Consider the following 27529-nt stretch of genomic DNA (forward strand, 5'->3'; position numbering starts at 1 on the left):
TGCGGTTACTGCTGCTTCTACAACACCAACAAAAAAAGCAACAGCTTCTGGTGCTAAACGTACAAAACAACATTCAAAACCAACACATCCACGTACATCAGAAATGGTTGTTAACGCAATTAAAAATTTAAAAGAACGTGGTGGTTCATCATTACAAGCAATTAAAAAATATTTAGCTGCAAATTATAAAGTGGATTCTGATAAAATTTCACCATTTATTAAAAAATATTTAAAAGCTGCTGTAACTGAGGGAGCCTTGGTACAAACTAAAGGTAAAGGTGCATCTGGTTCATTCAAATTGGCTGCTTCCGCTTCATCTAATTCTTCAGCTAAATCAAAAGTATCCAAAAAAGAAAGTGGAGCAAAAGGTTCAGCAAAGAGTGCTAAAAGTAAACGGGCACCAAAAGAAAAGAAAGCCACAACTACATCATTGGCAGCCAAAAAGCCTAAAGCAAAAAAAGCGACTCCATCATCATCAACTGCTGCTAAAAAAGTTACTGCAAAATCATCAGCGGCATCAAAAAAAGCACCAGTTAAAGCAAAACCAGCAAAAAGTACAAAATCCGCTGCCAAAAGTAGCCCTGCTCGTAAACCGAAAGCACCAAAAGCTAAGAAAGCTTCTGTTGCCAAATCATCTCCTACAAAAATTAAAAAAGCAGCACCAAAAAAGAAATGATCTGTTACTTTAATAATATATTGAAATATTTCATTATTTTTGCTAAAAAATGAAAATAACATAGGCCTTAATACAGGCCACAAATTAATATTTGATAAGAGTAAATTATTTTTTGTATAAATATTTTATAAAATAATAGTTTAGAAACATTTGCCACAGTCAGTACCACGGATGGGTGGCCACTTGAGAATACTGTGTGCGGTTGCATTTTTATTTAAAATATATGGTATAATAAATAAGTATATATTTAAATTGATTACTTCATTGAAAATTTTAATAATATACTTTAATATTAATGATATTTATGAAAAATATATATTTGTAAAAATTTTCATTTATTACTGGCAACAGCCATACCACGTTGAAAACACCGGTTCTCGTCCGATCACCGAAGTTAAGCAACATTGGGCACAGTCAGTACTTGGATGGGTGACCGCTTGGGAACACTGTGTGCGGTTGCCTTTTTATATTAAAAATATAAATTATTTTTCTTCTTTTCTTTTTTTTTACACACCATATATAAATATATGTTATTTAGAAATGTAAACCTTTTATATTATTCATCAACAAATAAATATTATTTTTTGTATAAAATTTTATTGCATTTATAACTCATATCATGGTTACTTTAAAGCGAGAAGTTTTTTTAATATTTCAAATGAATATAAAATAATATAAATTTTATGAAATTTATTTATTTTTAGAAATAGCAATCGCTTATAATTATAACAAAATTTTAATAATGTTTAATTTTATTTCAATAATTTATATTTATATATATATATATATATATATATATATATATATATATATATATTTTTTTATAAAAATAATATACTCTTATTTAATAATATATGTTGGTCCTATATATAGGACCGAAAATATTTCTTATTTGTTTTTTTTTTTTTAAATTGTCATTTAAAACGCTTATGCACGTTCTCCACGAATACGTCTTGCCAATTGTATATCCTTAGGCATAATTGTAACACGCTTTGCATGAATTGCGCATAAATTGGTATCTTCAAATAAACCTACTAAATAGGCTTCACTAGCTTCTTGTAATGCCATAACAGCTGAACTTTGAAAACGTAAATCGGTTTTAAAATCTTGTGCAATTTCACGTACTAAACGTTGGAATGGTAATTTACGAATTAACAATTCAGTACTTTTTTGATAACGACGAATTTCTCGTAAAGCTACTGTACCAGGACGATATCTGTGTGGTTTTTTTACTCCACCAGTTGCTGGTGCACTTTTACGTGCAGCTTTCGTTGCTAATTGTTTTCTTGGTGCTTTACCACCAGTTGATTTACGTGCAGTTTGCTTGGTTCTAGCCATTTTCAAATAATAATGTTTTTACAAAAAAACACACAATTTTAAAAATTATATTCGACAATTTGATACTACAAAGTCAAATGTTTAAATGCGAAATAAATGTGTTGTATTTATATTTATATGAAATTTCAAAATTTTTGTTGTCATATCCTATTGGATAGCTATCAGAGTATGGACTAATCAAATTGTATAGGCGTGGCTTAAAAAATCTTTAATGCTTTATATAAAAAGGCACAATTGTACCGGCGCTCACATACATTACAATACTTGTGAGGTTAACACACGTGTTATCCGTTCGTTAAAATATTGTAAATAATTTTTTATTAAAATGACTGGCAGAGGAAAAGGTGGAAAGGGTCTTGGAAAAGGGGGTGCAAAACGTCATAGAAAAGTTTTGCGTGATAATATCCAAGGTATTACAAAACCTGCAATTCGTCGTTTAGCACGACGAGGTGGAGTAAAACGTATCTCTGGTTTAATTTATGAAGAAACACGTGGTGTACTTAAAGTATTCCTTGAAAATGTTATTCGGGATGCTGTTACATATACTGAACACGCAAAACGTAAAACAGTTACAGCTATGGATGTTGTATATGCATTAAAACGACAAGGTCGTACTTTGTATGGTTTTGGAGGTTAAGAAAATATAATAATTTACTTAAAATATTTAGTAAATTTATTAAAGAATATTTAATACATCCGATAAATTTAAACAGGCTTTCCTTTTTGGGAAGCCACTAATTTTATTTATATAAGAGTAAATAAATTTGTTAATAAATATAACATATTATATAATTTGTTTACAACAAATTATTTTGTTTATAACATACATTACCAAATATTTTTATTTTTTTTTTTTATTGTAATATATCTGCAATAATAAATTATAATTTGTATATTATCTATTTTATTTTACAATAACTTATTGAATTTTTGAAAAAATTTTATTATAAATTAATATACTATTATATTTTTTATATATACAAGTTAAGAGTAACAAGTATCGATAGGAGATTATCGAATTTATAACTAATAAAACATTTCGCCTTAATCAAAGAAAATAAAGATTTTGCTATACCATTTTTTATACTTTCAATAAATAATTTATTATTAAATTTTTATTATTTCATTTATTTTTTAAAATTATTAAAAATATTTTTCTAATAATTATAAGCGTACATAAACAAGTAGTAAATGTAAAATGAAAATAATAAAGGTAATGTAATGCATTTGCATTACACTGATTTACGATATATATTCCGCGATATCCTTTATTATATTTAAAATTAATAATATTGATATACTAATAATAGATATATTCAAGCTATTAATATATAAAATTTTATATTAAATATGATATTAATAATTGTTTATTTAATTTTTTTGTATATATAAAAATAATTTACTCTTATTTAAAAAATTTGATGGCTCTCTTAAAAAGAGAGCCGTTTTTATATGTTGATGTATTTTTATGTTATCAATTAAATAATATTTTCGATTTATTTATTTTGAACTTGTATATTTTGTAACAGCTTTAGTACCTTCACTAACAGCGTGCTTTGCCAATTCACCAGGTAATAATAATCGAACTGCGGTTTGAATTTCCCGACTTGTGATTGTTGAACGTTTATTATAATGTGCTAAACGTGATGCTTCAGCAGCAATACGTTCAAAAATATCATTAACAAAACTGTTCATGATACTCATAGCTTTACTAGAGATACCAGTATCAGGATGCACTTGTTTTAATACTTTGTAAATGTAAATTGCATATGATTCCTTGCGCTTCCTCTTCTTTTTCTTATCACTCTTTGATATATTTTTTTGAGCTTTGCCAGCTTTTTTTGCTGCTTTTCCACTTGTTTTTGGTGGCATTGTTACAAACAATTAATATACACAGATAGTTACAGAACACCAGTCAGTATATGTATGAGCGTGTCGTGTATACAACTAGCGTATTATATACGCGAAGATGGATATAACAATAAAAATGAATACTACTCTCTGATTGGCTGAAAATAATACTATAAGGTGATTGGTTTATTTTTAAAGTTTTATATTTTATAAATATTATAAATTAAAATACCCAAATAACATTTTAAACATTTATGTTACAATCCCCGTAACGTACACATCTGTGTGATTATATTTACAAAAAAAAATATTAATTAAATAAATTTATTCGCTATGTCTGGACGAGGTAAAGGTGGTAAAGTAAAGGGAAAGGCAAAGTCAAGATCAAGCCGAGCAGGATTACAATTTCCTGTTGGAAGAATTCACAGATTATTACGAAAAGGAAATTATGCTGAACGAGTAGGTGCTGGTGCCCCAGTATATTTGGCTGCTGTTATGGAATATTTGGCTGCAGAAGTTCTCGAGTTAGCTGGTAATGCTGCCCGTGATAACAAAAAAACACGTATCATTCCACGTCATTTACAATTGGCAATTCGTAATGATGAAGAATTAAATAAATTATTATCTGGTGTAACAATTGCTCAAGGTGGTGTATTACCAAACATTCAAGCAGTGTTATTACCAAAGAAAACTGAAAAGAAAGCATAAATTAAAAACATTGCATTAATTTTTATAATAATAATACATCGATCATAGGCCTTTTAATAAAAGGCCACAAATTTATTTAAAATAAGAGTAAAAATTATTTTTATAAATAATATATTATAATATTTTTTTAAAGAATCAATTTAAATAATTATAAATTAATGATTCTTTTTTTTTTTTTTTTTTTTTATATGTTATTATGGAAATAATTCATCATATTATGATGACATTTAGGTAACATATTATAAGAATATTCATAAAATATTATCAAAATAATATTGTATTATGATGATATTTAGACAAAATATTATAAGAATATACACAAAATATTATCAAAATAATATCATTAGATAACAAAACTGTTCATGATACTCATACCTTTACTAGAGATAAAAGTATCAGGATGCACTTGTATTAATACATATTATCACAACATCACAAAATATTTTTTAAAAGGAAAAATTTTTAAAAAATTATTATAAAATTTGATTGAATTAAATTTCAATTTATTTTTTTAATAATTAAAGAAAAAAAAAAGCATATAAACTTTCTATTGAAAATGTTATTTTCAACTAGATGGCCAAGTGAACTTTGTTACACAAACAATATATGACGTATTCGTTATTTAAATAATCAGTATCCTTTGATATTATATCAATACGTTACTCTCTTCTTTTGATACATATTAATAAAATTTCAATTTATAAGATTTTATGTCAATTATATAAATAATATTATAAATTTTCTAAATACATAAGTTAAGTAACAAAAAATTTGAATAACAAGATAAATTTATATATTATGTTTTAATACTCGATACTATAATATATCGCATCCGTTACCAATTATTCGGTATCCTTTGATTTATACACAGAATGAACCAAAAATATGTATCAAATTTATTTTATTTATTTATATATTTAATATTATTATTATTATTTTATATTACAAAGTTTCTTAACGAAGCTTACAATGATTTCTCATATCGTACTTAACAAAATTATTTAGATCATATAAAATTTAAATTGTTAAAAAATTTTTATATTTATTATTATTATTTATTTTTATTAAAATTACATAACATAAAATTAATAATATTTTAATAATTATATAAATTAATTCTTATTTAAAATAATCTTATATTAATCTCAACAAATACTCTAATAATATATTTTGTCATAAATTTTTTTATATTTAAAATAAATATTATAATATATAAATACTTATATCAGTATAAAATTTCTTTATATAATTATGAAAAAATTAATTTAATAGTTAATTATTGATATTAATGCATAAATAAAAGTATTTTCTAATGAAATATATTTTGTCAATGTTCGATTAACACATTTCATAATAATACGTTTTCATTATTGACAAAAAAAGTTTTTCTAAAAATGAAATCTTATACTATAATATATATATTTATATATTAAATTTTTTAATTATTTATATACTAATAATTTATAATAAATCGATATTAAATAAAAAATAAAAATATATACTTTTTAAGTTTACCTTAAAAATATTATTGTTTTGTATGATTGAAATAATTAATATTAAACTATGTTTATTAATAATTGTTAATAAAAAAATTAAATATATTTTAATTTATAAAATAAATATTATTATTAAATTTATAATTTATTATTTTATATATTATAGAAATTGAAAAAATAAATCATGTTTACTACGACAGTAAATTAGAAATACTATTTAATTTTTATGTGTTTTCTACATGGTACTTTGACTTACATAGGGACTTATATTATTGTGAATAATGATATAATTGAAAACCTTTATTTTTTATTTGATAGAATTATTATATTTTATCATTTAAATATTTATAATAAATACATTATTTTTATAAAGTAAAAAATATGGCCGAAGAAAATTCTACAGCTGTTGCAGCAACTGCGGTTACTGCTGCTTCTACAACACCAACAAAAAAAGCAACAGCTTCTGGTGCTAAACGTACAAAACAACATTCAAAACCAACACATCCACGTACATCAGAAATGGTTGTTAACGCAATTAAAAATTTAAAAGAACGTGGTGGTTCATCATTACAAGCAATTAAAAAATATTTAGCTGCAAATTATAAAGTGGATTCTGATAAAATTTCACCATTTATTAAAAAATATTTAAAAGCTGCTGTAACTGAGGGAGCCTTGGTACAAACTAAAGGTAAAGGTGCATCTGGTTCATTCAAATTGGCTGCTTCCGCTTCATCTAATTCTTCAGCTAAATCAAAAGTATCCAAAAAAGAAAGTGGAGCAAAAGGTTCAGCAAAGAGTGCTAAAAGTAAACGGGCACCAAAAGAAAAGAAAGCCACAACTACATCATTGGCAGCCAAAAAGCCTAAAGCAAAAAAAGCGACTCCATCATCATCAACTGCTGCTAAAAAAGTTACTGCAAAATCATCAGCGGCATCAAAAAAAGCACCAGTTAAAGCAAAACCAGCAAAAAGTACAAAATCCGCTGCCAAAAGTAGCCCTGCTCGTAAACCGAAAGCACCAAAAGCTAAGAAAGCTTCTGTTGCCAAATCATCTCCTACAAAAATTAAAAAAGCAGCACCAAAAAAGAAATGATCTGTTACTTTAATAATATATTGAAATATTTCATTATTTTTGCTAAAAAATGAAAATAACATAGGCCTTAATACAGGCCACAAATTAATATTTGATAAGAGTAAATTATTTTTTGTATAAATATTTTATAAAATAATAGTTTAGAAACATTTGCCACAGTCAGTACCACGGATGGGTGGCCACTTGAGAATACTGTGTGCGGTTGCATTTTTATTTAAAATATATGGTATAATAAATAAGTATATATTTAAATTGATTACTTCATTGAAAATTTTAATAATATACTTTAATATTAATGATATTTATGAAAAATATATATTTGTAAAAATTTTCATTTATTACTGGCAACAGCCATACCACGTTGAAAACACCGGTTCTCGTCCGATCACCGAAGTTAAGCAACATTGGGCACAGTCAGTACTTGGATGGGTGACCGCTTGGGAACACTGTGTGCGGTTGCCTTTTTATATTAAAAATATAAATTATTTTTCTTCTTTTCTTTTTTTTTACACACCATATATAAATATATGTTATTTAGAAATGTAAACCTTTTATATTATTCATCAACAAATAAATATTATTTTTTGTATAAAATTTTATTGCATTTATAACTCATATCATGGTTACTTTAAAGCGAGAAGTTTTTTTAATATTTCAAATGAATATAAAATAATATAAATTTTATGAAATTTATTTATTTTTAGAAATAGCTATCGCTTATAATTATAACAAAATTTTAATAATGTTTAATTTTATTTCAATAATTTATATTTATATATATATATATATATATATATATATATATATATATATATATATTTTTTAATAAAAATAATATACTCTTATTTAATAATATATGTTGGTCCTATATATAGGACCGAAAATATTTCTTATTTGTTTTTTTTTTTTTAAATTGTCATTTAAAACGCTTATGCACGTTCTCCACGAATACGTCTTGCCAATTGTATATCCTTAGGCATAATTGTAACACGCTTTGCATGAATTGCGCATAAATTGGTATCTTCAAATAAACCTACTAAATAGGCTTCACTAGCTTCTTGTAATGCCATAACAGCTGAACTTTGAAAACGTAAATCGGTTTTAAAATCTTGTGCAATTTCACGTACTAAACGTTGGAATGGTAATTTACGAATTAACAATTCAGTACTTTTTTGATAACGACGAATTTCTCGTAAAGCTACTGTACCAGGACGATATCTGTGTGGTTTTTTTACTCCACCAGTTGCTGGTGCACTTTTACGTGCAGCTTTCGTTGCTAATTGTTTTCTTGGTGCTTTACCACCAGTTGATTTACGTGCAGTTTGCTTGGTTCTAGCCATTTTCAAATAATAATGTTTTTACAAAAAAACACACAATTTTAAAAATTATATTCGACAATTTGATACTACAAAGTCAAATGTTTAAATGCGAAATAAATGTGTTGTATTTATATTTATATGAAATTTCAAAATTTTTGTTGTCATATCCTATTGGATAGCTATCAGAGTATGGACTAATCAAATTGTATAGGCGTGGCTTAAAAAATCTTTAATGCTTTATATAAAAAGGCACAATTGTACCGGCGCTCACATACATTACAATACTTGTGAGGTTAACACACGTGTTATCCGTTCGTTAAAATATTGTAAATAATTTTTTATTAAAATGACTGGCAGAGGAAAAGGTGGAAAGGGTCTTGGAAAAGGGGGTGCAAAACGTCATAGAAAAGTTTTGCGTGATAATATCCAAGGTATTACAAAACCTGCAATTCGTCGTTTAGCACGACGAGGTGGAGTAAAACGTATCTCTGGTTTAATTTATGAAGAAACACGTGGTGTACTTAAAGTATTCCTTGAAAATGTTATTCGGGATGCTGTTACATATACTGAACACGCAAAACGTAAAACAGTTACAGCTATGGATGTTGTATATGCATTAAAACGACAAGGTCGTACTTTGTATGGTTTTGGAGGTTAAGAAAATATAATAATTTACTTAAAATATTTAGTAAATTTATTAAAGAATATTTAATACATCCGATAAATTTAAACAGGCTTTCCTTTTTGGGAAGCCACTAATTTTATTTATATAAGAGTAAATAAATTTGTTAATAAATATAACATATTATATAATTTGTTTACAACAAATTATTTTGTTTATAACATACATTACCAAATATTTTTTTTTTTTTTTTTTATTGTAATATATCTGCAATAATAAATTATAATTTGTATATTATCTATTTTATTTTACAATAACTTATTGAATTTTTGAAAAAATTTTATTATAAATTAATATACTATTATATTTTTTATATATACAAGTTAAGAGTAACAAGTATCGATAGGAGATTATCGAATTTATAACTAATAAAACATTTCGCCTTAATCAAAGAAAATAAAGATTTTGCTATACCATTTTTTATACTTTCAATAAATAATTTATTATTAAATTTTTATTATTTCATTTATTTTTTAAAATTATTAAAAATATTTTTCTAATAATTATAAGCGTACATAAACAAGTAGTAAATGTAAAATGAAAATAATAAAGGTAATGTAATGCATTTGCATTACACTGATTTACGATATATATTCCGCGATATCCTTTATTATATTTAAAATTAATAATATTGATATACTAATAATAGATATATTCAAGCTATTAATATATAAAATTTTATATTAAATATGATATTAATAATTGTTTATTTAATTTTTTTGTATATATAAAAATAATTTACTCTTATTTAAAAAATTTGATGGCTCTCTTAAAAAGAGAGCCGTTTTTATATGTTGATGTATTTTTATGTTATCAATTAAATAATATTTTCGATTTATTTATTTTGAACTTGTATATTTTGTAACAGCTTTAGTACCTTCACTAACAGCGTGCTTTGCCAATTCACCAGGTAATAATAATCGAACTGCGGTTTGAATTTCCCGACTTGTGATTGTTGAACGTTTATTATAATGTGCTAAACGTGATGCTTCAGCAGCAATACGTTCAAAAATATCATTAACAAAACTGTTCATGATACTCATAGCTTTACTAGAGATACCAGTATCAGGATGCACTTGTTTTAATACTTTGTAAATGTAAATTGCATATGATTCCTTGCGCTTCCTCTTCTTTTTCTTATCACTCTTTGATATATTTTTTTGAGCTTTGCCAGCTTTTTTTGCTGCTTTTCCACTTGTTTTTGGTGGCATTGTTACAAACAATTAATATACACAGATAGTTACAGAACACCAGTCAGTATATGTATGAGCGTGTCGTGTATACAACTAGCGTATTATATACGCGAAGATGGATATAACAATAAAAATGAATACTACTCTCTGATTGGCTGAAAATAATACTATAAGGTGATTGGTTTATTTTTAAAGTTTTATATTTTATAAATATTATAAATTAAAATACCCAAATAACATTTTAAACATTTATGTTACAATCCCCGTAACGTACACATCTGTGTGATTATATTTACAAAAAAAAATATTAATTAAATAAATTTATTCGCTATGTCTGGACGAGGTAAAGGTGGTAAAGTAAAGGGAAAGGCAAAGTCAAGATCAAGCCGAGCAGGATTACAATTTCCTGTTGGAAGAATTCACAGATTATTACGAAAAGGAAATTATGCTGAACGAGTAGGTGCTGGTGCCCCAGTATATTTGGCTGCTGTTATGGAATATTTGGCTGCAGAAGTTCTCGAGTTAGCTGGTAATGCTGCCCGTGATAACAAAAAAACACGTATCATTCCACGTCATTTACAATTGGCAATTCGTAATGATGAAGAATTAAATAAATTATTATCTGGTGTAACAATTGCTCAAGGTGGTGTATTACCAAACATTCAAGCAGTGTTATTACCAAAGAAAACTGAAAAGAAAGCATAAATTAAAAACATTGCATTAATTTTTATAATAATAATACATCGATCATAGGCCTTTTAATAAAAGGCCACAAATTTATTTAAAATAAGAGTAAAAATTATTTTTATAAATAATATATTATAATATTTTTTTAAAGAATCAATTTAAATAATTATAAATTAATGATTCTTTTTTTTTTTTTTCTTTTTTATATGTTATTATGGAAATAATTCATCATATTATGATGACATTTAGGTAACATATTATAAGAATATTCATAAAATATTATCAAAATAATATTGTATTATGATGATATTTAGACAAAATATTATAAGAATATACACAAAATATTATCAAAATAATATCATTAGATAACAAAACTGTTCATGATACTCATACCTTTACTAGAGATAAAAGTATCAGGATGCACTTGTATTAATACATATTATCACAACATCACAAAATATTTTTTAAAAGGAAAAATTTTTTAAAAATTATTATAAAATTTGATTGAATTAAATTTCAATTTATTTTTTTAATAATTAAAGAAAAAAAAAAGCATATAAACTTTCTATTGAAAATGTTATTTTCAACTAGATGGCCAAGTGAACTTTGTTACACAAACAATATATGACGTATTCGTTATTTAAATAATCAGTATCCTTTGATATTATATCAATACGTTACTCTCTTCTTTTGATACATATTAATAAAATTTCAATTTATAAGATTTTATGTCAATTATATAAATAATATTATAAATTTTCTAAATACATAAGTTAAGTAACAAAAAATTTGAATAACAAGATAAATTTATATATTATGTTTTAATACTCGATACTATAATATATCGCATCCGTTACCAATTATTCGGTATCCTTTGATTTATACACAGAATGAACCAAAAATATGTATCAAATTTATTTTATTTATTTATATATTTAATATTATTATTATTATTTTATATTACAAAGTTTCTTAACGAAGCTTACAATGATTTCTCATATCGTACTTAACAAAATTATTTAGATCATATAAAATTTAAATTGTTAAAAAATTTTTATATTTATTATTATTATTTATTTTTATTAAAATTACATAACATAAAATTAATAATATTTTAATAATTATATAAATTAATTCTTATTTAAAATAATCTTATATTAATCTCAACAAATACTCTAATAATATATTTTGTCATAAATTTTTTTATATTTAAAATAAATATTATAATATATAAATACTTATATCAGTATAAAATTTCTTTATATAATTATGAAAAAATTAATTTAATAGTTAATTATTGATATTAATGCATAAATAAAAGTATTTTCTAATGAAATATATTTTGTCAATGTTCGATTAACACATTTCATAATAATACGTTTTCATTATTGACAAAAAAAGTTTTTCTAAAAATGAAATCTTATACTATAATATATATATTTATATATTAAATTTTTTAATTATTTATATACTAATAATTTATAATAAATCGATATTAAATAAAAAATAAAAATATATACTTTTTAAGTTTACCTTAAAAATATTATTGTTTTGTATGATTGAAATAATTAATATTAAACTATGTTTATTAATAATTGTTAATAAAAAAATTAAATATATTTTAATTTATAAAATAAATATTATTATTAAATTTATAATTTATTATTTTATATATTATAGAAATTGAAAAAATAAATCATGTTTACTACGACAGTAAATTAGAAATACTATTTAATTTTTATGTGTTTTCTACATGGTACTTTGACTTACATAGGGACTTATATTATTGTGAATAATGATATAATTGAAAACCTTTATTTTTTATTTGATAGAATTATTATATTTTATCATTTAAATATTTATAATAAATACATTATTTTTATAAAGTAAAAAATATGGCCGAAGAAAATTCTACAGCTGTTGCAGCAACTGCGGTTACTGCTGCTTCTACAACACCAACAAAAAAAGCAACAGCTTCTGGTGCTAAACGTACAAAACAACATTCAAAACCAACACATCCACGTACATCAGAAATGGTTGTTAACGCAATTAAAAATTTAAAAGAACGTGGTGGTTCATCATTACAAGCAATTAAAAAATATTTAGCTGCAAATTATAAAGTGGATTCTGATAAAATTTCACCATTTATTAAAAAATATTTAAAAGCTGCTGTAACTGAGGGAGCCTTGGTACAAACTAAAGGTAAAGGTGCATCTGGTTCATTCAAATTGGCTGCTTCCGCTTCATCTAATTCTTCAGCTAAATCAAAAGTATCCAAAAAAGAAAGTGGAGCAAAAGGTTCAGCAAAGAGTGCTAAAAGTAAACGGGCACCAAAAGAAAAGAAAGCCACAACTACATCATTGGCAGCCAAAAAGCCTAAAGCAAAAAAAGCGACTCCATCATCATCAACTGCTGCTAAAAAAGTTACTGCAAAATCATCAGCGGCATCAAAAAAAGCACCAGTTAAAGCAAAACCAGCAAAAAGTACAAAATCCGCTGCCAAAAGTAGCCCTGCTCGTAAACCGAAAGCACCAAAAGCTAAGAAAGCTTCTGTTGCCAAATCATCTCCTACAAAAATTAAAAAAGCAGCACCAAAAAAGAAATGATCTGTTACTTTAATAATATATTGAAATATTTCATTATTTTTGCTAAAAAATGAAAATAACATAGGCCTTAATACAGGCCACAAATTAATATTTGATAAGAGTAAATTATTTTTTGTATAAATATTTTATAAAATAATAGTTTAGAAACATTTGCCACAGTCAGTACCACGGATGGGTGGCCACTTGAGAATACTGTGTGCGGTTGCATTTTTATTTAAAATATATGGTATAATAAATAAGTATATATTTAAATTGATTACTTCATTGAAAATTTTAATAATATACTTTAATATTAATGATATTTATGAAAAATATATATTTGTAAAAATTTTCATTTATTACTGGCAACAGCCATACCACGTTGAAAACACCGGTTCTCGTCCGATCACCGAAGTTAAGCAACATTGGGCACAGTCAGTACTTGGATGGGTGACCGCTTGGGAACACTGTGTGCGGTTGCCTTTTTATATTAAAAATATAAATTATTTTTCTTCTTTTCTTTTTTTTTACACACCATATATAAATATATGTTATTTAGAAATGTAAACCTTTTATATTATTCATCAACAAATAAATATTATTTTTTGTATAAAATTTTATTGCATTTATAACTCATATCATGGTTACTTTAAAGCGAGAAGTTTTTTTAATATTTCAAATGAATATAAAATAATATAAATTTTATGAAATTTATTTATTTTTAGAAATAGCAATCGCTTATAATTATAACAAAATTTTAATAATGTTTAATTTTATTTCAATAATTTATATTATATATATATATATATATATATATATATATATATATATATATATATATATATTTTAATAAAAATAATATACTCTTATTTAATAATATATGTTGGTCCTATATATAGGACCGAAAATATTTCTTATTTGTTTTTTTTTTTTTAAATTGTCATTTAAAACGCTTATGCACGTTCTCCACGAATACGTCTTGCCAATTGTATATCCTTAGGCATAATTGTAACACGCTTTGCATGAATTGCGCATAAATTGGTATCTTCAAATAAACCTACTAAATAGGCTTCACTAGCTTCTTGTAATGCCATAACAGCTGAACTTTGAAAACGTAAATCGGTTTTAAAATCTTGTGCAATTTCACGTACTAAACGTTGGAATGGTAATTTACGAATTAACAATTCAGTACTTTTTTGATAACGACGAATTTCTCGTAAAGCTACTGTACCAGGACGATATCTGTGTGGTTTTTTTACTCCACCAGTTGCTGGTGCACTTTTACGTGCAGCTTTCGTTGCTAATTGTTTTCTTGGTGCTTTACCACCAGTTGATTTACGTGCAGTTTGCTTGGTTCTAGCCATTTTCAAATAATAATGTTTTTACAAAAAAACACACAATTTTAAAAATTATATTCGACAATTTGATACTACAAAGTCAAATGTTTAAATGCGAAATAAATGTGTTGTATTTATATTTATATGAAATTTCAAAATTTTTGTTGTCATATCCTATTGGATAGCTATCAGAGTATGGACTAATCAAATTGTATAGGCGTGGCTTAAAAAATCTTTAATGCTTTATATAAAAAGGCACAATTGTACCGGCGCTCACATACATTACAATACTTGTGAGGTTAACACACGTGTTATCCGTTCGTTAAAATATTGTAAATAATTTTTTATTAAAATGACTGGCAGAGGAAAAGGTGGAAAGGGTCTTGGAAAAGGGGGTGCAAAACGTCATAGAAAAGTTTTGCGTGATAATATCCAAGGTATTACAAAACCTGCAATTCGTCGTTTAGCACGACGAGGTGGAGTAAAACGTATCTCTGGTTTAATTTATGAAGAAACACGTGGTGTACTTAAAGTATTCCTTGAAAATGTTATTCGGGATGCTGTTACATATACTGAACACGCAAAACGTAAAACAGTTACAGCTATGGATGTTGTATATGCATTAAAACGACAAGGTCGTACTTTGTATGGTTTTGGAGGTTAAGAAAATATAATAATTTACTTAAAATATTTAGTAAATTTATTAAAGAATATTTAATACATCCGATAAATTTAAACAGGCTTTCCTTTTTGGGAAGCCACTAATTTTATTTATATAAGAGTAAATAAATTTGTTAATAAATATAACATATTATATAATTTGTTTACAACAAATTATTTTGTTTATAACATACATTACCAAATATTTTTATTTTTTTTTTTTATTGTAATATATCTGCAATAATAAATTATAATTTGTATATTATCTATTTTATTTTACAATAACTTATTGAATTTTTGAAAAAATTTTATTATAAATTAATATACTATTATATTTTTTATATATACAAGTTAAGAGTAACAAGTATCGATAGGAGATTATCGAATTTATAACTAATAAAACATTTCGCCTTAATCAAAGAAAATAAAGATTTTGCTATACCATTTTTTATACTTTCAATAAATAATTTATTATTAAATTTTTATTATTTCATTTATTTTTTAAAATTATTAAAAATATTTTTCTAATAATTATAAGCGTACATAAACAAGTAGTAAATGTAAAATGAAAATAATAAAGGTAATGTAATGCATTTGCATTACACTGATTTACGATATATATTCCGCGATATCCTTTATTATATTTAAAATTAATAATATTGATATACTAATAATAGATATATTCAAGCTATTAATATATAAAATTTTATATTAAATATGATATTAATAATTGTTTATTTAATTTTTTTGTATATATAAAAATAATTTACTCTTATTTAAAAAATTTGATGGCTCTCTTAAAAAGAGAGCCATTTTTATATGTTGATGTATTTTTATGTTATCAATTAAATAATATTTTCGATTTATTTATTTTGAACTTGTATATTTTGTAACAGCTTTAGTACCTTCACTAACAGCGTGCTTTGCCAATTCACCAGGTAATAATAATCGAACTGCGGTTTGAATTTCCCGACTTGTGATTGTTGAACGTTTATTATAATGTGCTAAACGTGATGCTTCAGCAGCAATACGTTCAAAAATATCATTAACAAAACTGTTCATGATACTCATAGCTTTACTAGAGATACCAGTATCAGGATGCACTTGTTTTAATACTTTGTAAATGTAAATTGCATATGATTCCTTGCGCTTCCTCTTCTTTTTCTTATCACTCTTTGATATATTATTTTGAGCTTTGCCAGCTTTTTTTGCTGCTTTTCCACTTGTTTTTGGTGGCATTGTTACAAACAATTAATATACACAGATAGTTACAGAACACCAGTCAGTATATGTATGAGCGTGTCGTGTATACAACTAGCGTATTATATACGCGAAGATGGATATAACAATAAAAATGAATACTACTCTCTGATTGGCTGAAAATAATACTATAAGGTGATTGGTTTATTTTTAAAGTTTTATATTTTATAAATATTATAAATTAAAATACCCAAATAACATTTTAAACATTTATGTTACAATCCCCGTAACGTACACATCTGTGTGATTATATTTACAAAAAAAAATATTAATTAAATAAATTTATTCGCTATGTCTGGACGAGGTAAAGGTGGTAAAGTAAAGGGAAAGGCAAAGTCAAGATCAAGCCGAGCAGGATTACAATTTCCTGTTGGAAGAATTCACAGATTATTACGAAAAGGAAATTATGCTGAACGAGTAGGTGCTGGTGCCCCAGTATATTTGGCTGCTGTTATGGAATATTTGGCTGCAGAAGTTCTCGAGTTAGCTGGTAATGCTGCCCGTGATAACAAAAAAACACGTATCATTCCACGTCATTTACAATTGGCAATTCGTAATGATGAAGAATTAAATAAATTATTATCTGGTGTAACAATTGCTCAAGGTGGTGTATTACCAAACATTCAAGCAGTGTTATTACCAAAGAAAACTGAAAAGAAAGCATAAATTAAAAACATTGCATTAATTTTTATAATAATAATACATCGATCATAGGCCTTTTAATAAAAGGCCACAAATTTATTTAAAATAAGAGTAAAAATTATTTTTATAAATAATATATTATAATATTTTTTTAAAGAATCAATTTAAATAATTATAAATTAATGATTCTTTTTTTTTTTTTTCTTTTTTATATGTTATTATGGAAATAATTCATCATATTATGATGACATTTAGGTAACATATTATAAGAATATTCATAAAATATTATCAAAATAATATTGTATTATGATGATATTTAGACAAAATATTATAAGAATATACACAAAATATTATCAAAATAATATCATTAGATAACAAAACTGTTCATGATACTCATACCTTTACTAGAGATAAAAGTATCAGGATGCACTTGTATTAATACATATTATCACAACATCACAAAATATTTTTTAAAAGGAAAAATTTTTTAAAAATTATTATAAAATTTGATTGAATTAAATTTCAATTTATTTTTTTAATAATTAAAGAAAAAAAAAAGCATATAAACTTTCTATTGAAAATGTTATTTTCAACTAGATGGCCAAGTGAACTTTGTTACACAAACAATATATGACGTATTCGTTATTTAAATAATCAGTATCCTTTGATATTATATCAATACGTTACTCTCTTCTTTTGATACATATTAATAAAATTTCAATTTATAAGATTTTATGTCAATTATATAAATAATATTATAAATTTTCTAAATACATAAGTTAAGTAACAAAAAATTTGAATAACAAGATAAATTTATATATTATGTTTTAATACTCGATACTATAATATATCGCATCCGTTACCAATTATTCGGTATCCTTTGATTTATACACAGAATGAACCAAAAATATGTATCAAATTTATTTTATTTATTTATATATTTAATATTATTATTATTATTTTATATTACAAAGTTTCTTAACGAAGCTTACAATGATTTCTCATATCGTACTTAACAAAATTATTTAGATCATATAAAATTTAAATTGTTAAAAAATTTTTATATTTATTATTATTATTTATTTTTATTAAAATTACATAACATAAAATTAATAATATTTTAATAATTATATAAATTAATTCTTATTTAAAATAATCTTATATTAATCTCAACAAATACTCTAATAATATATTTTGTCATAAATTTTTTTATATTTAAAATAAATATTATAATATATAAATACTTATATCAGTATAAAATTTCTTTATATAATTATGAAAAAATTAATTTAATAGTTAATTATTGATATTAATGCATAAATAAAAGTATTTTCTAATGAAATATATTTTGTCAATGTTCGATTAACACATTTCATAATAATACGTTTTCATTATTGACAAAAAAAGTTTTTCTAAAAATGAAATCTTATACTATAATATATATATTTATATATTAAATTTTTTAATTATTTATATACTAATAATTTATAATAAATCGATATTAAATAAAAAATAAAAATATATACTTTTTAAGTTTACCTTAAAAATATTATTGTTTTGTATGATTGAAATAATTAATATTAAACTATGTTTATTAATAATTGTTAATAAAAAAATTAAATATATTTTAATTTATAAAATAAATATTATTATTAAATTTATAATTTATTATTTTATATATTATAGAAATTGAAAAAATAAATCATGTTTACTACGACAGTAAATTAGAAATACTATTTAATTTTTATGTGTTTTCTACATGGTACTTTGACTTACATAGGGACTTATATTATTGTGAATAATGATATAATTGAAAACCTTTATTTTTTATTTGATAGAATTATTATATTTTATCATTTAAATATTTATAATAAATACATTATTTTTATAAAGTAAAAAATATGGCCGAAGAAAATTCTACAGCTGTTGCAGCAACTGCGGTTACTGCTGCTTCTACAACACCAACAAAAAAAGCAACAGCTTCTGGTGCTAAACGTACAAAACAACATTCAAAACCAACACATCCACGTACATCAGAAATGGTTGTTAACGCAATTAAAAATTTAAAAGAACGTGGTGGTTCATCATTACAAGCAATTAAAAAATATTTAGCTGCAAATTATAAAGTGGATTCTGATAAAATTTCACCATTTATTAAAAAATATTTAAAAGCTGCTGTAACTGAGGGAGCCTTGGTACAAACTAAAGGTAAAGGTGCATCTGGTTCATTCAAATTGGCTGCTTCCGCTTCATCTAATTCTTCAGCTAAATCAAAAGTATCCAAAAAAGAAAGTGGAGCAAAAGGTTCAGCAAAGAGTGCTAAAAGTAAACGGGCACCAAAAGAAAAGAAAGCCACAACTACATCATTGGCAGCCAAAAAGCCTAAAGCAAAAAAAGCGACTCCATCATCATCAACTGCTGCTAAAAAAGTTACTGCAAAATCATCAGCGGCATCAAAAAAAGCACCAGTTAAAGCAAAACCAGCAAAAAGTACAAAATCCGCTGCCAAAAGTAGCCCTGCTCGTAAACCGAAAGCACCAAAAGCTAAGAAAGCTTCTGTTGCCAAATCATCTCCTACAAAAATTAAAAAAGCAGCACCAAAAAAGAAATGATCTGTTACTTTAATAATATATTGAAATATTTCATTATTTTTGCTAAAAAATGAAAATAACATAGGCCTTAATACAGGCCACAAATTAATATTTGATAAGAGTAAATTATTTTTTGTATAAATATTTTATAAAATAATAGTTTAGAAACATTTGCCACAGTCAGTACCACGGATGGGTGGCCACTTGAGAATACTGTGTGCGGTTGCATTTTTATTTAAAATATATGGTATAATAAATAAGTATATATTTAAATTGATTACTTCATTGAAAATTTTAATAATATACTTTAATATTAATGATATTTATGAAAAATATATATTTGTAAAAATTTTCATTTATTACTGGCAACAGCCATACCACGTTGAAAACACCGGTTCTCGTCCGATCACCGAAGTTAAGCAACATTGGGCACAGTCAGTACTTGGATGGGTGACCGCTTGGGAACACTGTGTGCGGTTGCCTTTTTATATTAAAAATATAAATTATTTTTCTTCTTTTCTTTTTTTTTACACACCATATATAAATATATGTTATTTAGAAATGTAAACCTTTTATATTATTCATCAACAAATAAATATTATTTTTTGTATAAAATTTTATTGCATTTATAACTCATATCATGGTTACTTTAAAGCGAGAAGTTTTTTTAATATTTCAAATGAATATAAAATAATATAAATTTTATGAAATTTATTTATTTTTAGAAATAGCAATCGCTTATAATTATAACAAAATTTTAATAATGTTTAATTTTATTTCAATAATTATATTATATATATATATATATATATATATATATATATATATATATATATATATTTTTTAATAAAAATAATATACTCTTATTTAATAATATATGTTGGTCCTATATATAGGACCGAAAATATTTCTTATTTGTTTTTTTTTTTTTAAATTGTCATTTAAAACGCTTATGCACGTTCTCCACGAATACGTCTTGCCAATTGTATATCCTTAGGCATAATTGTAACACGCTTTGCATGAATTGCGCATAAATTGGTATCTTCAAATAAACCTACTAAATAGGCTTCACTAGCTTCTTGTAATGCCATAACAGCTGAACTTTGAAAACGTAAATCGGTTTTAAAATCTTGTGCAATTTCACGTACTAAACGTTGGAATGGTAATTTACGAATTAACAATTCAGTACTTTTTTGATAACGACGAATTTCTCGTAAAGCTACTGTACCAGGACGATATCTGTGTGGTTTTTTTACTCCACCAGTTGCTGGTGCACTTTTACGTGCAGCTTTCGTTGCTAATTGTTTTCTTGGTGCTTTACCACCAGTTGATTTACGTGCAGTTTGCTTGGTTCTAGCCATTTTCAAATAATAATGTTTTTACAAAAAAACACACAATTTTAAAAATTATATTCGACAATTTGATACTACAAAGTCAAATGTTTAAATGCGAAATAAATGTGTTGTATTTATATTTATATGAAATTTCAAAATTTTTGTTGTCATATCCTATTGGATAGCTATCAGAGTATGGACTAATCAAATTGTATAGGCGTGGCTTAAAAAATCTTTAATGCTTTATATAAAAAGGCACAATTGTACCGGCGCTCACATACATTACAATACTTGTGAGGTTAACACACGTGTTATCCGTTCGTTAAAATATTGTAAATAATTTTTTATTAAAATGACTGGCAGAGGAAAAGGTGGAAAGGGTCTTGGAAAAGGGGGTGCAAAACGTCATAGAAAAGTTTTGCGTGATAATATCCAAGGTATTACAAAACCTGCAATTCGTCGTTTAGCACGACGAGGTGGAGTAAAACGTATCTCTGGTTTAATTTATGAAGAAACACGTGGTGTACTTAAAGTATTCCTTGAAAATGTTATTCGGGATGCTGTTACATATACTGAACACGCAAAACGTAAAACAGTTACAGCTATGGATGTTGTATATGCATTAAAACGACAAGGTCGTACTTTGTATGGTTTTGGAGGTTAAGAAAATATAATAATTTACTTAAAATATTTAGTAAATTTATTAAAGAATATTTAATACATCCGATAAATTTAAACAGGCTTTCCTTTTTGGGAAGCCACTAATTTTATTTATATAAGAGTAAATAAATTTGTTAATAAATATAACATATTATATAATTTGTTTACAACAAATTATTTTGTTTATAACATACATTACCAAATATTTTTATTTTTTTTTTTTATTGTAATATATCTGCAATAATAAATTATAATTTGTATATTATCTATTTTATTTTACAATAACTTATTGAATTTTTGAAAAAATTTTATTATAAATTAATATACTATTATATTTTTTATATATACAAGTTAAGAGTAACAAGTATCGATAGGAGATTATCGAATTTATAACTAATAAAACATTTCGCCTTAATCAAAGAAAATAAAGATTTTGCTATACCATTTTTTATACTTTCAATAAATAATTTATTATTAAATTTTTATTATTTCATTTATTTTTTAAAATTATTAAAAATATTTTTCTAATAATTATAAGCGTACATAAACAAGTAGTAAATGTAAAATGAAAATAATAAAGGTAATGTAATGCAAATGCATTACATTGATTTACGATATATATTCCGCGATATCCTTTATTATATTTAAAATTAATAATATTGATATACTAATAATAGATATATTCAAGCTATTAATATATAAAATTTTATATTAAATATGATATTAATAATTGTTTATTTAATTTTTTTGTATATATAAAAATAATTTACTCTTATTTAAAAAATTTGATGGCTCTCTTAAAAAGAGAGCCGTTTTTATATGTTGATGTATTTTTATGTTATCAATTAAATAATATTTTCGATTTATTTATTTTGAACTTGTATATTTTGTAACAGCTTTAGTACCTTCACTAACAGCGTGCTTTGCCAATTCACCAGGTAATAATAATCGAACTGCGGTTTGAATTTCCCGACTTGTGATTGTTGAACGTTTATTATAATGTGCTAAACGTGATGCTTCAGCAGCAATACGTTCAAAAATATCATTAACAAAACTGTTCATGATACTCATAGCTTTACTAGAGATACCAGTATCAGGATGCACTTGTTTTAATACTTTGTAAATGTAAATTGCATATGATTCCTTGCGCTTCCTCTTCTTTTTCTTATCACTCTTTGATATATTTTTTTGAGCTTTGCCAGCTTTTTTTGCTGCTTTTCCACTTGTTTTTGGTGGCATTGTTACAAACAATTAATATACACAGATAGTTACAGAACACCAGTCAGTATATGTATGAGCGTGTCGTGTATACAACTAGCGTATTATATACGCGAAGATGGATATAACAATAAAAATGAGAATACTACTCTCTGATTGGCTGAAAATAATACTATAAGGTGATTGGTTTATTTTTAAAGTTTTATATTTTATAAATATTATAAATTAAAATACCCAAATAACATTTTAAACATTTATGTTACAATCCCCGTAACGTACACATCTGTGTGATTATATTTACAAAAAAAAATATTAATTAAATAAATTTATTCGCTATGTCTGGACGAGGTAAAGGTGGTAAAGTAAAGGGAAAGGCAAAGTCAAGATCAAGCCGAGCAGGATTACAATTTCCTGTTGGAAGAATTCACAGATTATTACGAAAAGGAAATTATGCTGAACGAGTAGGTGCTGGTGCCCCAGTATATTTGGCTGCTGTTATGGAATATTTGGCTGCAGAAGTTCTCGAGTTAGCTGGTAATGCTGCCCGTGATAACAAAAAAACACGTATCATTCCACGTCATTTACAATTGGCAATTCGTAATGATGAAGAATTAAATAAATTATTATCTGGTGTAACAATTGCTCAAGGTGGTGTATTACCAAACATTCAAGCAGTGTTATTACCAAAGAAAACTGAAAAGAAAGCATAAATTAAAAACATTGCATTAATTTTTATAATAATAATACATCGATCATAGGCCTTTTAATAAAAGGCCACAAATTTATTTAAAATAAGAGTAAAAATTATTTTTATAAATAATATATTATAATATTTTTTTAAAGAATCAATTTAAATAATTATAAATTAATGATTCTTTTTTTTTTTTTTTTTTTTTATATGTTATTATGGAAATAATTCATCATATTATGATGACATTTAGGTAACATATTATAAGAATATTCATAAAATATTATCAAAATAATATTGTATTATGATGATATTTAGACAAAATATTATAAGAATATACACAAAATATTATCAAAATAATATCATTAGATAACAAAACTGTTCATGATACTCATACCTTTACTAGAGATAAAAGTATCAGGATGCACTTGTATTAATACATATTATCACAACATCACAAAATATTTTTTAAAAGGAAAAATTTTTTAAAAATTATTATAAAATTTGATTGAATTAAATTTCAATTTATTTTTTTAATAATTAAAGAAAAAAAAAAGCATATAAACTTTCTATTGAAAATGTTATTTTCAACTAGATGGCCAAGTGAACTTTGTTACACAAACAATATATGACGTATTCGTTATTTAAATAATCAGTATCCTTTGATATTATATCAATACGTTACTCTCTTCTTTTGATACATATTAATAAAATTTCAATTTATAAGATTTTATGTCAATTATATAAATAATATTATAAATTTTCTAAATACATAAGTTAAGTAACAAAAAATTTGAATAACAAGATAAATTTATATATTATGTTTTAATACTCGATACTATAATATATCGCATCCGTTACCAATTATTCGGTATCCTTTGATTTATACACAGAATGAACCAAAAATATGTATCAAATTTATTTTATTTATTTATATATTTAATATTATTATTATTATTTTATATTACAAAGTTTCTTAACGAAGCTTACAATGATTTCTCATATCGTACTTAACAAAATTATTTAGATCATATAAAATTTAAATTGTTAAAAAATTTTTATATTTATTATTATTATTTATTTTTATTAAAATTACATAACATAAAATTAATAATATTTTAATAATTATATAAATTAATTCTTATTTAAAATAATCTTATATTAATCTCAACAAATACTCTAATAATATATTTTGTCATAAATTTTTTTATATTTAAAATAAATATTATAATATATAAATACTTATATCAGTATAAAATTTCTTTATATAATTATGAAAAAATTAATTTAATAGTTAATTATTGATATTAATGCATAAATAAAAGTATTTTCTAATGAAATATATTTTGTCAATGTTCGATTAACACATTTCATAATAATACGTTTTCATTATTGACAAAAAAAGTTTTTCTAAAAATGAAATCTTATACTATAATATATATATTTATATATTAAATTTTTTAATTATTTATATACTAATAATTTATAATAAATCGATATTAAATAAAAAATAAAAATATATACTTTTTAAGTTTACCTTAAAAATATTATTGTTTTGTATGATTGAAATAATTAATATTAAACTATGTTTATTAATAATTGTTAATAAAAAAATTAAATATATTTTAATTTATAAAATAAATATTATTATTAAATTTATAATTTATTATTTTATATATTATAGAAATTGAAAAAATAAATCATGTTTACTACGACAGTAAATTAGAAATACTATTTAATTTTTATGTGTTTTCTACATGGTACTTTGACTTACATAGGGACTTATATTATTGTGAATAATGATATAATTGAAAACCTTTATTTTTTATTTGATAGAATTATTATATTTTATCATTTAAATATTTATAATAAATACATTATTTTTATAAAGTAAAAAATATGGCCGAAGAAAATTCTACAGCTGTTGCAGCAACTGCGGTTACTGCTGCTTCTACAACACCAACAAAAAAAGCAACAGCTTCTGGTGCTAAACGTACAAAACAACATTCAAAACCAACACATCCACGTACATCAGAAATGGTTGTTAACGCAATTAAAAATTTAAAAGAACGTGGTGGTTCATCATTACAAGCAATTAAAAAATATTTAGCTGCAAATTATAAAGTGGATTCTGATAAAATTTCACCATTTATTAAAAAATATTTAAAAGCTGCTGTAACTGAGGGAGCCTTGGTACAAACTAAAGGTAAAGGTGCATCTGGTTCATTCAAATTGGCTGCTTCCGCTTCATCTAATTCTTCAGCTAAATCAAAAGTATCCAAAAAAGAAAGTGGAGCAAAAGGTTCAGCAAAGAGTGCTAAAAGTAAACGGGCACCAAAAGAAAAGAAAGCCACAACTACATCATTGGCAGCCAAAAAGCCTAAAGCAAAAAAAGCGACTCCATCATCATCAACTGCTGCTAAAAAAGTTACTGCAAAATCATCAGCGGCATCAAAAAAAGCACCAGTTAAAGCAAAACCAGCAAAAAGTACAAAATCCGCTGCCAAAAGTAGCCCTGCTCGTAAACCGAAAGCACCAAAAGCTAAGAAAGCTTCTGTTGCCAAATCATCTCCTACAAAAATTAAAAAAGCAGCACCAAAAAAGAAATGATCTGTTACTTTAATAATATATTGAAATATTTCATTATTTTTGCTAAAAAATGAAAATAACATAGGCCTTAATACAGGCCACAAATTAATATTTGATAAGAGTAAATTATTTTTTGTATAAATATTTTATAAAATAATAGTTTAGAAACATTTGCCACAGTCAGTACCACGGATGGGTGGCCACTTGAGAATACTGTGTGCGGTTGCATTTTTATTTAAAATATATGGTATAATAAATAAGTATATATTTAAATTGATTACTTCATTGAAAATTTTAATAATATACTTTAATATTAATGATATTTATGAAAAATATATATTTGTAAAAATTTTCATTTATTACTGGCAACAGCCATACCACGTTGAAAACACCGGTTCTCGTCCGATCACCGAAGTTAAGCAACATTGGGCACAGTCAGTACTTGGATGGGTGACCGCTTGGGAACACTGTGTGCGGTTGCCTTTTTATATTAAAAATATAAATTATTTTTCTTCTTTTCTTTTTTTTTACACACCATATATAAATATATGTTATTTAGAAATGTAAACCTTTTATATTATTCATCAACAAATAAATATTATTTTTTGTATAAAATTTTATTGCATTTATAACTCATATCATGGTTACTTTAAAGCGAGAAGTTTTTTTAATATTTCAAATGAATATAAAATAATATAAATTTTATGAAATTTATTTATTTTTAGAAATAGCAATCGCTTATAATTATAACAAAATTTTAATAATGTTTAATTTTATTTCAATAATTTATATTTATATATATATATATATATATATATATATATATATATATATATATTTTTTAATAAAAATAATATACTCTTATTTAATAATATATGTTGGTCCTATATATAGGACCGAAAATATTTCTTATTTGTTTTTTT

At 24.2% G+C, this 27529-nt stretch overlaps 5 non-coding genes across 5 annotated transcripts; all 5 read left to right on the plus strand.

Moving 5' to 3' along the window:
* Positions 1-1019: 1019 nt before the first annotated feature.
* Positions 1020-1138, plus strand: LOC123304241. Its single transcript, XR_006536277.1, has one exon. It is a non-coding gene; the product is annotated as a 5S ribosomal RNA (ribosomal RNA).
* A 6366-nt stretch (positions 1139-7504) lies between these two features.
* On the plus strand, positions 7505-7623 carry LOC123304244. The gene has a single exon (XR_006536280.1). It is a non-coding gene; the product is annotated as a 5S ribosomal RNA (ribosomal RNA).
* A 6368-nt stretch (positions 7624-13991) lies between these two features.
* LOC123304245 lies at positions 13992-14110 on the plus strand. Its single transcript, XR_006536281.1, has one exon. It is a non-coding gene; the product is annotated as a 5S ribosomal RNA (ribosomal RNA).
* Positions 14111-20481: 6371 nt separating this feature from the next.
* On the plus strand, positions 20482-20600 carry LOC123304246. Its single transcript, XR_006536282.1, has one exon. It is a non-coding gene; the product is annotated as a 5S ribosomal RNA (ribosomal RNA).
* A 6370-nt stretch (positions 20601-26970) lies between these two features.
* On the plus strand, positions 26971-27089 carry LOC123304247. Its single transcript, XR_006536283.1, has one exon. It is a non-coding gene; the product is annotated as a 5S ribosomal RNA (ribosomal RNA).
* Positions 27090-27529: the final 440 nt, after the last annotated feature.

The sequence above is a fragment of the Chrysoperla carnea genome (assembly GCF_905475395.1).
Source record: "Chrysoperla carnea chromosome X unlocalized genomic scaffold, inChrCarn1.1 SUPER_X_unloc_33, whole genome shotgun sequence".
Lineage (NCBI taxonomy): Eukaryota > Metazoa > Arthropoda > Insecta > Neuroptera > Chrysopidae > Chrysoperla > Chrysoperla carnea.